Source organism: Mus pahari, chromosome 11 (assembly GCF_900095145.1).
Source record: "Mus pahari chromosome 11, PAHARI_EIJ_v1.1, whole genome shotgun sequence".
NCBI classification, from domain to species: Eukaryota; Metazoa; Chordata; class Mammalia; order Rodentia; family Muridae; genus Mus; species Mus pahari.
Window position 1 is genome coordinate 47,377,396 of NC_034600.1, and position 16,673 is coordinate 47,394,068.

The window sequence follows — 16,673 nt, forward strand, 5'->3', positions numbered from 1 at the left end:
TCAGTAAGGTTTTGCTGTCTCACAAGCATTGGCATTAACAAACACTACAGCATAGATTTTGCAAACAGAGAATAGTTTATTCTAGTTCCATTGACATGGAAAGAGGAAGCACATACATTTTTGACTTGTTTACTAGCTGTTGAAGAAGGAATTAAGGTCGGCAGGATAAGGACAGGGAATGCTGATGGCTTGTAAATAGTAGAGCTGGTAGAATAGTCTGTAGCTGGTGCACAGGAACTGAAAGAATTAGAGGGTAGTGGGATGTTTTCAGTCTCTCCCACCGTGGTCCTCCTGCGAGTGTTGAGGGCACCCCTCTCTTCTGTGTGCTGCCTTCTGCTTCTTCAGGTTGTACCTCTTGGAGGTTTTTGGTTCTGCCACACTTTCAAGGTCATTTTTTTTGCTCAGCTCCCGAGATTCTGCAACTGTGTTTTGAAAAGAACAATGTGCAATCATCAACCGAAGTGACCACTTTCTGATCTGATTTTAGAACTAACCTTATTTCTTATTGATATAAACCTGAGAAAATTCATTGTAAACTCACTGAATGGATCTGCCTTCCTCCTCCCTAGGAAAAGGGGGGTAATTTTAAGAATAAGACAAGAGCTTCAGAGAGCTACTTGTTGTACAGTTGGTGGGGGCGCTGGACTGTGGCTTGAGCCATGTATGCCCAAATGCAGGGGCGCAGGGGGTGGGGAGGCGATGGTTTACAGCAGACAATATTGTTTATGATGAATTATTTTTACTGGCATAGTCAGAACTGGTTCATCATTAATTCTAGGATTTACAAGTAAAAAAAAACAAGCAAAGACAATGTAATTAATACAATGTAGCAAAGTTCAGAAAGGATACCATTGAGCGGTGGGATTTATCATATTTGATATTGGATATACAAGCCAATAAATAAAACCTCAGTAAAGGTTAATAAAAGGGTGCTCTTTTAAAAACTGAAAAAGAATCACATTGTGTGTGTGTGTGTGCATGTGTGTGTGTGTGTGCGTGTGTGTGTGTTTCTGTTTCTGTCTGCTTGTATCTATATGTGTTTATGTGTACATGCCAAGGTCAGAGGATAACTTGTGAGCACATGCCAAGGTCAGAGGATAACTAACTTGTGAGAGTCTGTTCTCTCCATCATATAGGTCCTGGAAAACAAGGCCAGGTTTTTATAATTGGCAGAAAATACAGTTAATAGTAGGGCTATCTCACCAGACCCAAAGGGATGTTTCTTTGTCTTCTACAGTAATAAAGCCTCATGTCTCTTTGAAGCAGAAATGCTAAAGGTAAAATTTGGTGAACATAGCTGCAGATAAGAGAGGAAGGTCATGGATATGGGAGATGTATACAGCAGATGCTATTTTATTACTACAGTTGTACTTATATTAGTCTTCTAGGAGTGAAGGGGAAGAAGCTAAGGGTTGTTGGAAACTACATTTTATATCGGAATTAAATGAATTACACATTAAAAAAAACATTCGACGTGTAAGTCACAGAACACTGCTAACGATCTTACACATTTACATAACATGATGACACTATCTGCATCAATCCCTTTGGGTCCACATACGTAGATACCCTGCTTCATTCACTTATTAGACCCCGATGCTGCATTTGGGCTGGGAGTCATGAGAGCAGGGTTTTTGTTGTTTTAAAACTTTTCTCTATACGACAAGGGGATAATTGTACAGCCACAGTGACCTTATCTTCAGAGGTAACCATCCTTAAGAAATCATGGTGTCATGTCCCAAAGAGAACTGGTGGGGGGGGGGGTGTAGAAGTCGCTGAGGTCAGCTGTTTCCTGTTTGCCCCCCAGAGGAAAGCGAGCTAACAATGAGTCAGGCTGTACCTGCCCTGGCACAGCTGGCTCAGCATGTAGGCTAACAGATTGTTTCCCATTCATCTGCACTCTGCTCGGCAAAGTTTAGTATTTAAAAACGTCATATTAGGTTATACTGTTGTATTGTAAAGGTAAACCTCAAGAAAAAACTAAAATGCCTTTTGAGTTTCTGAGCCTCTAGATGTCAGTCCAGTAGCAGATGCTTCTATCAACACTGTTTTGTTTGTTTGTTTGTTTGTTTGTTTTTGACACCATGTTGGACTAATATAAACCTTTGCTTTATTTATTTATTATCTATCTATCTATCTATCTATCTATCTATCTATCTATCTATCTATCTATCGATCTATCTATCTATCTATCTACTTATTTTTAGGTTTTACAACATTCGAGGGAAACTACAACCTATAAGGAGGTGCTAGACACAAAGAAGAGCAAGGCTATATAAAAGGACAAACAGCCTGATGTTCCAAATGTTGCATCTCTACTTGGAAACTTTCACACAGAGCCCGAGAAAGGAAATTTAGATCAAGAGTGAGGAAAAGCTGCTAAGCAAAACAGTTGCAGACTTCAAAAATAAAATAGGCTCTATGATTCCCACCAGACCTTCTCACATCATTATGGCTTTTCTTTAACCCTTTAACCTGATTAGCATTTGTTTGTCATGCTAGCCTTAAGACATTGACACCCAAGGGTTTTTCAGGATAATTCTCTGCCTAAGACCATTGCAAAAATGTGCCAAATCAAAAAGCAAATCAGAACAACAGGGACTGGAGAATGATAACACTTAGGCCACTGAGATTTTTTTAATGGATATTTTATTTATTTACATTTCAAATGTTATCATCGCCTTTCCTGGTTTCCCCTCTGCAAACCACCTAACCCATTTCCCTCCCCCTGCTTCTATGAGTGGTCACTTACCCACCTACCCACTCCTGCCTCAGTGCTCTGGCATCCTCCTACACTGGGGCATCGAGCCTTCAAAGACCAAGGGTCTCCCCTCCCATTGATGCCAGATAAGGCCATCCTCTGCTACATATGTAGCTGGAGCCATGGGTCTCTCCATGTGTACTCTTTGGTTGGTGAGATTTCCATTAGGCTTTTGTATCTCATTTTTTCCAAAGTAGTAGTTCAATTGCATTTATATTTAGGGACACATCTTTGGGGTCATAGTGTTTTTAATGTTCTAACGTGATATTAACTTAACTTGCTCAGGGTGCAATTTATGTATTGTAAGCTGGGACTACAGCAGTACTTTACATGAGGGTTTGAAGTGATTTTGCTTCAAGAACATGAATAGCTCTTAAGAGCAAGTCCATCTTTTACAAAATTCCAGGCATGACAGAAAACAGAAAGGAAAAGACATCTTAGCCCATTCCTGTAAAGGGCAGCTGCACGCAGTTTCTTATACAATTTGCATCATTTCTGCTCTGGAAACCCTGGAGCTTTGTTCTGATTTGTTAAATTATTCAGGCCAGTTTCTCCATCTTCCAGCATCAGGTGAATGACCCAGCTCGTGCCAGGGGAATATAAAACACAGTCTCCTGGCCATGGGTGATCTCCAGATTGTCCTAATGGTAAGGGCGGAATAGACTTCATTTTTAATCTTCTTCCAGATTTTACTGATTGAGGTGGGGCTTGGTTTGACTATAGGAGGCAACAAGGCTGAGAAAGCGAGCCAACAGGGTACCAATAAAGAATTAAAAATACAATATACATTGTGCCTGGCCTTGACAATGTTACCGAGGAACCTACCATACAGGAACGCTGCTGAGTTTTTAACTTCTTATTCACGAAAAGCCTGTATTTAATTAAGTAAACGTTATCTTAGCTTTCTATCATTTGAGGCTGAAAGTATCTTCAGACAATAACAACAGCAACGCTTGTAACAGAAGCCTCTGGGTAATGGGGCAGCTTGGTGGAGCTCTTTGTCAAGCCTGACACCCTGAGGTCCCATGAGATGAAAGAAGAGAAATGACTTCTCCGAGGCATCCTTTGACTTCCACACACTTGCAGGCTGGGGTAGCCCCATGTCCCCTTAAACCAATTAACAAATAAGTAAAAGTAATAAAGAAAGTTAAGATGCTCTGTTCATCCCACTGTGTCACGTTGTTTATGACTAATGTGCAGAAAAAAATGACACTGTACAGTCTAAGAATTTGAATCTTTTCTCCATGCATGTAGTTATCGACACCATCTTGATAGAGGAAAAATGCCAAACCTGTCTTCTAATGTCCCTTTAAGGTGGGAATCTCTTTTCCCTACCTCTGAAGGCTAGGATCCACTCTTTTCTGTAACTGTAGGTTTGTATTTTTCAGAATGTAATAAAAATGGGGTTAAGTAATATAGAACTAGGAGAGTGGCTGAATTAATTCAGCCATGGTTTTTGAAGATTGTTTCAAGTTGATACAGGTATTAAGTTTGCTTCTTCTTCTTCTTCTTCTTTTTTTTTTTTTGGTTTTGGTTTTTCCGAGACAGGGTTTCTCTGTATAGCCCTGGCTGTCCTGGAACTCACTCTGTAGACCAGGCTGGCCTCGAACTCAGAAATCCACCTGCCTCTGCCTCTCAAATGCTGGGATTAAAGGCATGCACCACCACTCCCCAGCTTGCTTCTATTTTTTAAAAAAATTAATTTATAGATGTACAGACTGCTCAATCAGTTATTATTAAAGACCATTTGTTCCAGTTTGGAGGGTGTGGTCGTTTTGGAGGTCGTTGTCATTAACTGTTAACTTGATGGGATTTAGGAGCAATATAGATGACCTACCTACCTCTGGGTGTGACTGTGGCCAGTATTCAGAAAGTATTAACTAAGTGGGAGAGAATCACCTAAGAGTGGGTGACACCTTTCAAAGTTTAGTCCAGATAGAAAGAGATTCAAGAAAAATGTGTTTTGTGCCTGCCTGCTCTCCTCCCTAAGCACCTTTCTCTCTGTGCTGCTATGATCCTCTGCTGACACAAAACTCTGGCATCCCTAGTCTTCCAGGCTGAACCATATAACACTGGTGCTCTTCTTGGCCTTCAGCAGTAGTCGGGAACTGCTGTGGCATTCATCATCCAGAACTGAGCAACCGAGGATCAGCATCAGAGACCTTGGACATGAACTCCGCATCCAATCCCACAACACACAGAGCAAGATTCACTCCCAGGTGCTCCAACACTCCCAGGATCATAGGGTCAAAGGTGAGGAGGACATGACATCTGCCCCAACACTGGGAGTAACTAGGACCGGCAGGAGCCAGGCACCCAGGAACTCCACCTGACAAGTGGCGCAGGTTCCTTCCAGTCTGGGCCAGCCAGTGTCCTGAGCAGACCTTGGGCAGGAACCCCCTAGCCAGTCCCACAACACCCAGAGAAACCTCCACTCCCAGGCACTCTAACATGCCCAGGACCACAGGATCCCATGATCTCAAGAGCTTGGTCACACCAGGATCTCAGGGTCCCAGAGGAAGCTTAACTCCTAACTGACACACCCAGGATCTCAGGATCCCAGGATCCCAGAATCACAGGATCACAGAGACAGTTGAACTCTGAGGAGTTCTGACACATCCAGGATTAAAGGAAGGACCGGCTCCAGTCAGATATATCGAGGGCAGGTAGCACTGGAGGTTATCAGATGGCAAGATGCAAGCATACGAACATAAGCAATAGAAACCAAAGTTACCTGGCATCATCAGAACCCAATTCTCCCACCTTATCAAGTCCTGGATATATCATCACACCTGAAAAGCAAGATTCAGATCTAAAAATCACTTCTCATGATGATAATAGAGGACCTTAAGAAGGACATAAATAACTCCCTTAAAGAAATACAGGAGAACACAGGTAAACAGGTAGAAGCCCTTAAAGAGGAAACACAAAAAAAAATCCCTTAAAGAATTACAGGAAAACACAACCAAACAGGTGAAGGAATTGAACAAAACCATCCAGGATCTAAAAATGGAAATAGCACAATAAAGAAATCACAAAGGGAGACAACCCTGGAGTTAGAAAACTGAGGAAAGAGATCAGGAGACATAGAATCACCAAAAGAATAAAAGAGATAGAAAGGGAATCTCAGGGGCAGAAGATACCATAGAAAATATTGACACAATGAAGAAAATGCAAAATGCAAAATGCGAAAAGCTGCTAAGCCAAAACATCCAGGAAATTCAGGACACAATGAGAAGACCAAACTTAAGGATAATAGGTATAGAAGAAAGTGAAGATTCGCAACTTAAAGGGCCAATAAATATCTTCAAAAAAATTATAGAAGAAAACTTCCCAAACCTAAAGAAAGAGATGCCCATGAACANACANGAAGCCTACAGAACTCCACATAGACTGGACATAATAATCATAACACCAAATGCTCTAAATAAAGAAAGCAATAAGGGAAAAGGGTCAAATAGCATATAAAGGCAAACCTATCAGAAGTACACCAGACTTCTCACCAGAGACTATGAAAGCTAGAAGATCCTGGGCATTAGGATGTCTTACATATCCTAAGAGAACATAAATGCCAGCCCAGGCTATTATACCCAGCAAAACTCTCAATTACCATAGATAGAGAAAACAGGATATTCTACAACAAAACCAAATTTACACAATATCTTTCTATAAATCCAGCCCTACAAAGGATAATAGATAGAAAACACCAACACAAGGAGGGAAACTACACCCTAGAAAAAGCAAGAAAGTAATCTTCCTTCAACAAACCCAAAAGAAGATAGCCACACAAACATAATTCCACCTCTAACAACAAAAATAACAGGAAGTAAGAATCATTTTTCCTTAATATCTCTTAACATCAATGGACTCAAATTCCCAATTAAGAGACATAGACTAACAGACTGCATATGTAAACAGGACCCAGCATTCTGCTGCATACAGGAAATGCACCTCAGTGACAAAGACAGACACTACCTCAAAGTAAAAGGCTGGAAAACAATTTTCCAAGGAAATGGTCCCAAGAAACAAACTGGAGTAGCCGTTCTAATATCAAATAAAATTGAGTTTTAACCAAGTGTTATCAAAAAAGATAAGAAAGGATATTTCATACTTGTCAAAGAAAAAAAAAACTAACAAGTCGAACTTTCAATTCTGAACATCTGTGTTCCAAATGCAAGGGTACCCACTTCATAAAAGAAACTTTACCAAAACTCAAAGCACACATCACACCCTACACAATAATAGTGAGAGACTTCAGCACCTCACTCTCATCAATGGACAGATCATGGAAACAGAAACTGAACAGTGACACAGTGAAAGTAACCGAAGTTATAATCCAAATGCATCTTACAGATATTTATAGAACATTTCATCCTAAAGCAAAAGAATATACCTTCTTCACATCACCTCATGGTACCTTCTCCAAAATTGGCCATATAATTGGTCACAAAACAGGCCTCAAGAGATACAAGAAGATTGAAGTAATCCCATGTACCATATCAGATCACCACAGACTAAGGCTCATCTTAAATACCAACAAAAACAATGGAAAACACACATACACATGGAAGCTGAACTCAATGATACCTTGGTCAAGGAAGAAATAAAGAAAGAAATTAAAGACTTTTTAGAATTTAATAAAAATGAAGACACATCATACCAAAGCTTATGGGACACAATGAAAACAGTCCAAAAAGGAAACCTCACAGCTCTAAGTGCCTCAAAAAAGAAACTGGAGAGAGATTATACTAGCAGCTTGCTAGCACACCTGAAAGCTCTAGAACAAAAAGAAGCAAATACACCCAAGAGGAGTAGATGGCAGGAAATAATCAAACTCAGGGCTGAAATCAACCAACAAGAAACACAAAGAACTATACAAAAATATCAGCCAAACCAGGAGCTGGTTCTTTGAGAAAATCAACAAGATAGATAAACTCTTAGCCAGACTAACCAGAGGGCACAGAGACAGTATCCAAATTAACAAAATCAGAGATGAAAAGGGAGAGATAACAATGAAATATAACTTAAAATAATTATTCTGTCTGGTGAATATTAAGTTGAAAATATTAAAATCATGGTCTACAAACAAACAAACAAAAAACTGAGCAACCACTTGGTCTTCAGCCTCTCTGCTATAAAGGCAGCTTTTATTGGACTTCTCAGCCTCTGATATAAATTGCTTTGTATGAGATGTGCCAATTCTATTGGCTCTGCTTCTCTAGATAGCCTGCTAGCTATAGAGGGCTACCTGTAGAAACAAGTAAACACGTGAATACCCAAGACCGAAACTGTTGAATACATGGTAAATAGATTTTACTTTCCAAGAAGCTACCGAGCTATTTTTGAGAAGGGCTTTGCATCTTGCATTCCAATTGGCAGTAGATGAGCATTCCAGTTGCAGTACATTCACAACACTTGATATAGTCTTTTATTTTATTTTATTGAACATTTTCTTTATTTACATTTCAAATATTATCCCCTTTCCTGGTTTCCCCTCCAGAAATCCCCTATCCTGTCCTCCCTCCCCCTGCTTCTATGAGGGTGCTCACTTTCCCACCCACCCACTCCTGCATCACCACCCTGCAGCAATGAGCCTCTCCTCCCGTGATGCCAGACAAGACCATTCTCTACTATGTATGTGTCTGGAGCCATGGGTCCCTCCATGTGTACTTTGGTTGATGGTTTAGTTCCTAGGAACTCTGGGGGTTCTGGTTGGTTGATATTGTTGCTCTTCCTATGGGTTGCAAACCGCTTCAGCTCCTTCAGTCCTTTCTCTTTCTCCTCCACTGGACCCCTGCACTCAGTCCAATGGATGGCTCTGAGCATCCGCAGCTGTATTTGTCAGGCTCTGGCAGAGCCTCTCAGGAGACAGCTATATCAGGCTCCTGTCAGCAAACACTTCTTGGCATCCACAATAGTGTCTAGATTTGGTGACTGTATATGGGATGGATCCCCAGATGGAGCAGTCTCTGGATGGCTTTTCCTTCAGTATCTGCTCCACACTTTGATATAGTTTTAATGTAAACATTTTATACCATTTTAAAATACAATAATGGCTATATGGCTCTTCATTTTACTTTGGACACTTCTTGTTTGTTTGTTTGAGACAGTGTTTGTCTGTATAGCTCTGGTGGCCCTGGAACTCACTCTGTAGATCAGGCTGGCCTCGAACTCAGAAATCCACCTGCCTCTGCCTCCCAAGTGCAGAGTTTAAAGGTGTGCATCATCACTGTCTGGCAAAATCCATTAGCGTCACCTTTAGCAATTACAAATTTTAGTTTTTGGTATACAGGTGTTTTACTATATGCTCCAGATATTTAGTATGAATATGGGAATATACTATATCCAATAGTTTTGTATTTTGTAAAAACTATTTTAAATTGTATTATTTTCAAACTTTGCAATTCATTTGTTCATTTTCCAGTTGCTCTTACATAAAAATATAAGGGCCCTGAGCTTTTTTTGTATCTTGTAACCTTGCTTAACTCACTAATTGGTCCTAGAAGTTTTCAAAACTGGTTTCTCAGGATTTTTATTTTTAACTTTTAACATAAACAACCATGTTGTCCACTGAGCTGGTTAGTCTTATTTTTTTTTTTATTAACTTGACAAAATATAGGTATGCTGTATTATAGTGGCCTGTAGGCAAGTCTGTGGAAACATTTTGTTGATGTGGGAGAATCCTCACCTCCCCAGGGGCAAGAGGTCCTGGGCTGCATACAAGCCAGACTGTGCAAGCCAGTATGCAGCTTTCCTCTCTAATTTCTGCCTCTATTTGTCCTTGGGTTCATGTCTTGACTTTTATCAGTGACGGACGTGATTAGGACATATACAGTCAACAAACCCCTTTCTACGCAAGTTGTTTTTGGTGAGTATTTTCTCACAGCAACAGAAACCAAACTAGAATACTGCATGCAGAAGAGTTCTTTTAGTTCTTCCTGTTCAATCTGCTAATTTATGTTTAGTGCATAATCTCTCTGGTAGTATTGCATTTCCTTGGTGATGAATATCAATGTTAAGAGTTCATATCCTCGCCCTGTTGCCAAGGATATCAGGAAATAATCAGGGAAATGATTCAGGTTTTCAATGTACGTGAGGCACTAGCTATTGTTTCTTAAGTTATGAGCTAGAAAATGTTCCTTAATCTCTGAGTTACTTGCATCTATGTTTTTTTTTTCCAAGTGTCTACTGATTTTGAATTTTGTCAAAATCATTTGTGTATTAAATGATTCCATGATGAGCCTTTCCTGGCTGATCTATTCACAATGAAGATTAACCTTCTCAGACTTAGAGTTCAGGTAATTCATGCACTTCATTCTGGCTCACTGTTGCTTGTATCTTGAGTGATTCGGTTTGTGTCTATGCTGTTGGGAATTTTGCCTTTTGATTCCTGGAGAGTGATGGTAATCGGTGTACTGATGTCTCATTTTTTTTTTTTTATAACGTTACTTTTGCTTCAATACCGGCTCTGTGAGATATTAATGACTTACAAAGTGTTTTTCTCTGCCTTGTCGTCTGCATTGTCTGACACCAGCACACCATTTACTTTGATTTTCTGAATAGTTTTTGAGATTATCTGTATTTCTGTTCTACTAATTTTATCCTACCTATGCCATATTTTGAAGTGAGTTTCTTTTATACAGCACAGAAATAGATAATTTCATTTCTAATACATGCCAAAGATTACTGATTTCTATGTTTGCTTGATTTTGTTTAATGCAATTATTAATGTATTTAGGATCACGGCTGCCTTTTTCTTCTTTGGTTCTGATAATTATTTTAATTCTTGGTTTCTCTCTCTCTTCTTTCTCCTTTTGGTTTCTTAGATCTTTTGTTTAAAAACTGAATTTAATTTTATTATTAGTTTTTTTGGGGGTATGGTATGCATGTTTGTGTGTGCAAATATGTATATTTATGTGTATATGGGTGTGTGCATGTGTTTGTGTTTGCATGTGCATGCATCCAAGTGAATTGGTTTGGAGCCCATAGGTTGAAGTTAGGTATCTTCCCCTACCTTTATCTGTAATTATGATGTAACTTTAACATGTTCCTCCTCAACCTTTTGTGTATATATTGGTATTTTTGTGTTTTTGTTTAACTTCCCAAACCTTTAGGTTAAGCTTTCACCAAATTGGGGGGGGGGGTATTTCAGCTAATATTTCTTTACATGTGTTTTCTGTGGTTCTAAAACCAACGATCTAATATGCTTGCTTGATTTTTTACTTGCTGTAATTATTGACACATTTGGAATTAGAACTTTTTGTCATTTGTTTTTGACTGTCTTTTTTGTTACTTGCTTCTCTATCTTTGTTATTTCGCAACAGATTCCTAAGTTTTTGCTCATTTTAAAAATTTAAACATGGCTCTCTGTGGCCTGAGTCAACTTCCGGCCGGTGTGGCGTCCGGCCTGCTAGGCTGGCGCGGCTAACGGGACTCCGTGGAGATGGCTTGCGGGGCCATGCGGGCCCCGGCCGACCAGGACAGGTTTATTTGTATCTACCCCGCTTATTTAAATAATAAGAAGACCGTAGCCGAGGGGAGACGGATCCCTGTAAGTAAGGCTGTAGAAAACCCTACGGCTACTGAGATTCAAGATGTATGCTCAGCAGTTGGACTGAATGCCTTTCTGGAGAAAAACAAAATGTACTCCAGAGAATGGAACCGTGATGTTCAGTACAGAGGCAGAGTCCGGGTACAGCTCAAACAGGAAGATGGCAGCCTCTGTCTTGTACAGTTCCCATCACATATATTTATTTATTATATGTGAGTACACTGTAGCTGTCTTCAGACACTCCAGAAGAGGGCATCAGATCTCATACAGATGTTTGTGAGCCACCATGTGGTTGCTGGGAATTGAACTCAGGACCTTCGGAAGAGCAGTCAGTGCTCTTAACCTCTGATCCATCTCTCCAGCCCCCACATGTATTATTTCTAAGATTGTTACACTAANCCTAGCTTCTGATTTCTAGGTAAGTCAGTGATGCTATACGTAGCAGAAATGATACCCAAGCTAAAAACAAGGACACAGAAATCAGGAGGTGCCGACCCAAGTCTTCAACAAGGAGAGGGGAGTAAAAAAGGGAAAGGAAAAAAGAAGAAATGATGTGGTATGAACGTGGAACACAGTCCTGCTGGGAGAGACATGGCATCTTTGTGTCTGAGGGAACAGCCTTTTGTTTGTGTCCTTTAACTGAGCTGTGAACAAGTCTCCCATCTTCATCAACAGTTAACAATGAAATACGTTTACATCCTAAGTTTGCATCCAGCTTTTATANTGTAAGAAGGAAAAATTGTATGTGTGGAAGAAAGAAGAATATTTTTAACAGATAATGACTGTCCCATAAGTTACTTGAAATACTATATCTGTTTGTCCTCTATGTAAACATATATTTCAGGTATATAAGTTTAATAAAATTTGAAATACGCATTTTGTTCACCTTTAAGTTAATGAAATAAAAGATTTAAACTGAAAAAAAATTTAAACATACAGAACCTTTTAAAATATTTATTTATTTTTATGTGTATGGATGTTTTGTTTGCTTGTATGAATGTACACCATGCACGTGCAGTGTCCACAGAGAAGATGGTTGGACCTTGTAGGAATGGAGTTATAGATGATGATGAGCCACAACGTAGGGTCTGGGAATTGAACCCTAGTCCTTTGGATGAATAGTCAATGCTTTTAACATCTGAGCCATTTCTCCATCCTCCATACAAAAGTTTTTACATTTAGAAGATTGCATAGTTTCTCATGATGTCTTTTTAAATTAGTTTTTTTTTCCTTTGTCAGCTCTATTCTGATACTAAAGCCCATGCAACGATTGTGGTTGTATGGGGCTGGGGAGAGAACCCAGGACCTTGTGCATGTGATAGAACTGTTGTACTACTGAGCTGCATCCACAGCCCTTATTTTGTGTTCCAGGAAGCTGGCCTCAAACCCCTGACCCTTCACCATCTCCAAGGGCTGAGACTGTAGGATAAGGTTTATTTACTTGTAGTATCTTTTCAGATTTTCATTCATTCCTTTAGGTTGCCTCACTCCACTTTTCTAATATTTTAAAAATAGAGCAAGCAGAGTTGAAATACCATGTAGAAAGTTAAAGTTTTTAAGCTAATCTTACAAATAAAATAACTGTATTAAGGGCAAATAAGCTCTGTATCACTGTACAAGAACTAAACAGTTTTTTTTTTTAATTCAAATTGAGATTTTCCTACTTTTTCTTTTGAAAAATGAACATTAAATAACTTATGGCTATATCCTGGACATTTTGCAAGGACTGTTTTGGAGACTTAAGGCCTTTCCAGATGATGGGATGGGACTGTTGGAGAGAAACAAAAGTGGTGTATTCATATTCATCCACAGAATAGGTAACCCAGGTGTTGTTCTGCAGAGTGTCTGTTTGCATTCTCATTTTTAAAATAATTAATAATTAATAAACATTTAAAATTAATCCTTGATTGTCTGGTACAGAATTTGTAAATGTAATCAACAAGAAAGATCAGATTGAGCATACTTACCACATCCTATATGGAATTGAATAAAACAACATTGTGTTTAATCTCAGCTACAATGATTGATACTCACTTTGTATATGGTAATACAGTGGGCATTTAGCTTGCTATGCATCGTTTTTCTCTCTTTCTTAGCTCTATGAAATTAAATGCTTTTCTCTCTTTCTTAGCTCTATTAAATTAAATGATTGAGATGGTAAAATTGAAACTTGACCAAATTAAACCATATCTTCAAGTTTGCACAGTTAGAAAACAATGTTCTACCAAAGCAAGCACCAACCTATCTTAATAGGAGCCAAACATTTATTCTTAGTTATTTAATACTGCCACAGCTCTCATAAAATTGTCACTAAGAGTTTACAAAAAGTCACAAGAAGAATACAGCCATATGTTAGTGAAATTCAGGTGCAGCAAACTTTTTTGCTGAATGGTCTTGACAATTTATATTGGGTTACTAAAGAATTTCACATTAGAGATATTAATAACATATTAGAGTATTTCCTTATAAAAGTTATAAAAATTGGAGGTCAGAACTTCCTGGATAGCCAGCTCCTACTTTCCTCTTTGTATTTTCTCCAACCTATTTCTGTAAACGTTCTTATTCTCATCTCCTTGGTGACATTTTCAGGCTGTGTGTCAGATGGTGTCCATCACTTCAGTAAGTAAGGAAATGAAGATGACTTACTACAACCTAGTGTGTTGTAATGCAACTTGATATATTAGCTAAAATGATTCTAAAAGTTCTGGTGAATGGGTGGATGAATATTCACTCAGTCTTTAATGATATGTTCATCAAAATATAACTGGACAGCATTGCCTTTGTCAGATTTAACCTTTCAATAAGTCTTTAGTCAGAAGGAAAACCTGCTCATTCATACATGCAAAATCTATGTCTCCATGTCTGTCTGCTTCTATAAACATAGACTAATGTGAGCAGAGTATTTATTGTAATAAACAGAGCAAGGCAAGGCATAATGCCATATATCTGTAACCCTAGCATTTGTTAGGCAGAGGCAGGAGGATCAGGAGTTCAGTCAATCTCTATTACCAAATGTGTTTGGGGCTAGCCTAAGCTACATTAGATACTTTCAATACCCCTACCATAGAAAATAAGACACAAGCCCTCCAAGACAAAATCAAAACAAAATAGTACAAATATTGGGTTGGAGAACATGGGCTTCAGTTCAGTCCTGTCTTCTTTATGGATGGCCTTGGGGAATATATTTATCTCATTAAATCTGGTTCTTTCATATCTACTTGGTTAAAATAATATTGTTACAATTCTCATATAGTAATATACAAATGATATTACACATGTAAAGCACTTTGTTTTATGCTTGGAAACTGAGTCATTAAAACATACACTATTTATCTGTTAATTCTGGCTGTGCAGAGATGAATTTTGCCCATATGTCTATATTTTTATGACTGTCAAGGTAACATTGATCTTTCGAAGGCAAACAAGTATATTTATACCTATGAAGTATGATTGCAACTAAATTAAAAAATGTAAAAGCATGATAATTTCTTGGGGCCTTATCAAATTCAACTTGATTTCCCCAGTGACTGTCTGAACTTGTGTTTAATAAAGTGTGGTGTGCTCACACGCAATGACCCTGCAAAGTAATTCGATTTCTAGCATCAAACAACAGTCATGGTTTGCTTGGAATCAGTCATTAATTCTGTCTGACAGACATGAAGAGAGTGTGGGAATTAAGGTTCAGTCTGCAGTCCACGTGTTCCAGCTGACTTAACCAGTGACATCATTCCACTTTCTACTGTCCAATCACACTTGTCCTGAACTCTGACCGATTCAGGCCAGCCCCAGAAAAACAATCTTCCAAATGACCTATATCATGACAAATAACATTTATGTCTGAGGCTTCCACCTGTCTTGCATGCCAAATAGAGGCAGAAACTGGTTAGTATTTTCCAACTTGCCTTGGCAGTGACTTCTGGGAAATAGCTAAACAGCCACACTCTGTTTACGAGAACTTGGTATTTGTTATATACTTAACGCTGCCTCTTCTCTTTTTTTTCTCTTTTTAAGATTGCATACATGTTGTGAGAAAGAAAGGCCCAATGATTGAAGCAACTATTTTATCTTCCCAATTTATTGTGATTTAGCCAGTTGATTTATATGATATATATTCCAAATCCACCAGGTATTATGTTATTTTTTTCAAAAGCCTCCATTGAAATGATGATATTAATATGAATGAAGGACACTTCAATAAGGCTCACAGCTGCTGAGAAAAGCGTTGTTAATTAAGTTTTATAACAGAGCGGCTTCTTCAGTCAAACATAAATGAATCTGGGAACAGAAAAGTAGACCTGGTATATTTCTGTTGTTGCAAGAAAAACCATTAAAGAAATATTAAAGAAAAATTTAAAGGCTTAGGCAATGATAAGTAAACTTCCCCTAGGGAAATGTATTAATAGAAAGAGCAGGTAGTGAAGGATGGAAAGGGGATTAGGGAGGGAGGCAGGGAGGAAGGAGAGTCACTATTGATGTTTGAAAGAAAAGTAGTTATTTAATCTTGCAATGAAGCAGGATCTTGGTAGAACTCATTACGTTTAAGGCACAGAGAAGAAGAAAGACACACCTTGTGCACAGGTGAAGTGTAAAGTTCACTATTAACTTACGAAGAGTTTAGTTTGCTGGGTGTATGAGTGGAGCAAGTAAATCAGCCCTAGCTAGAAAAGAGGAACCTATAAGAAGGATATGGATAATGGCGATGAGAATGCTGGAGAGGAACTCTGGCTCATTTCCACCATCCCCAAACCTTCCCCTTTCTCCTGCAGTCAGATAATAGTATGCTTCCCCACCATGAGAACCATACTTCCCTCATGTAGTCAAAGTTCTGGTTCTGATTTCCATCTTCTTTTCCATGTAATCTATTGGCTCAGGGCCCCAAACCCCAAACTTATTGGGGCAATAAGTCATTCCATTTCTTATTCAATAGCTGTCGGTCTAGGGGCAGACATGATTTAAGACAAGAGACATATTACAGTTTCCTTGGATTCTTAGTTTATTGAAGACAGTAAGTTCTTTGTCTTTTCTGCTTTCCATCTGCAACTCATGATTCCCTCTTTCAACTAATTTTCAAGGTATAAGAAATATGAACCATGTTGGCAGTTGTCCACCTGGGGGCTTTCTGAGGTCTCAAAACTATTCTCAGGAGACGGATCCTCACACACGCAACTTCAGATTGATGTTTATACTTCATTTTGTTGTGTATGCTTCTCCAGCTGGTAACTCGTTGAAGTATGTCGGAATATGAATAAGCAGGTTTAGCCTAAGATTCCATCTCACTCCAGTCAGAATGGCTAAGATTAAAAATTCAGGTGACAGCAGATGCTGGCGAGGTTGTGGAGAAAGAGGAACACTCCTCCATTG

The 16,673-nt window shown here is 38.9% G+C and overlaps 1 pseudogene; it reads left to right on the plus strand.

Annotated features, from left to right (window-relative positions):
• Positions 1-11,204: 11,204 nt before the first annotated feature.
• LOC110329134 lies at positions 11,205-15,027 on the plus strand (annotated as a pseudogene).
• Positions 15,028-16,673: the final 1,646 nt, after the last annotated feature.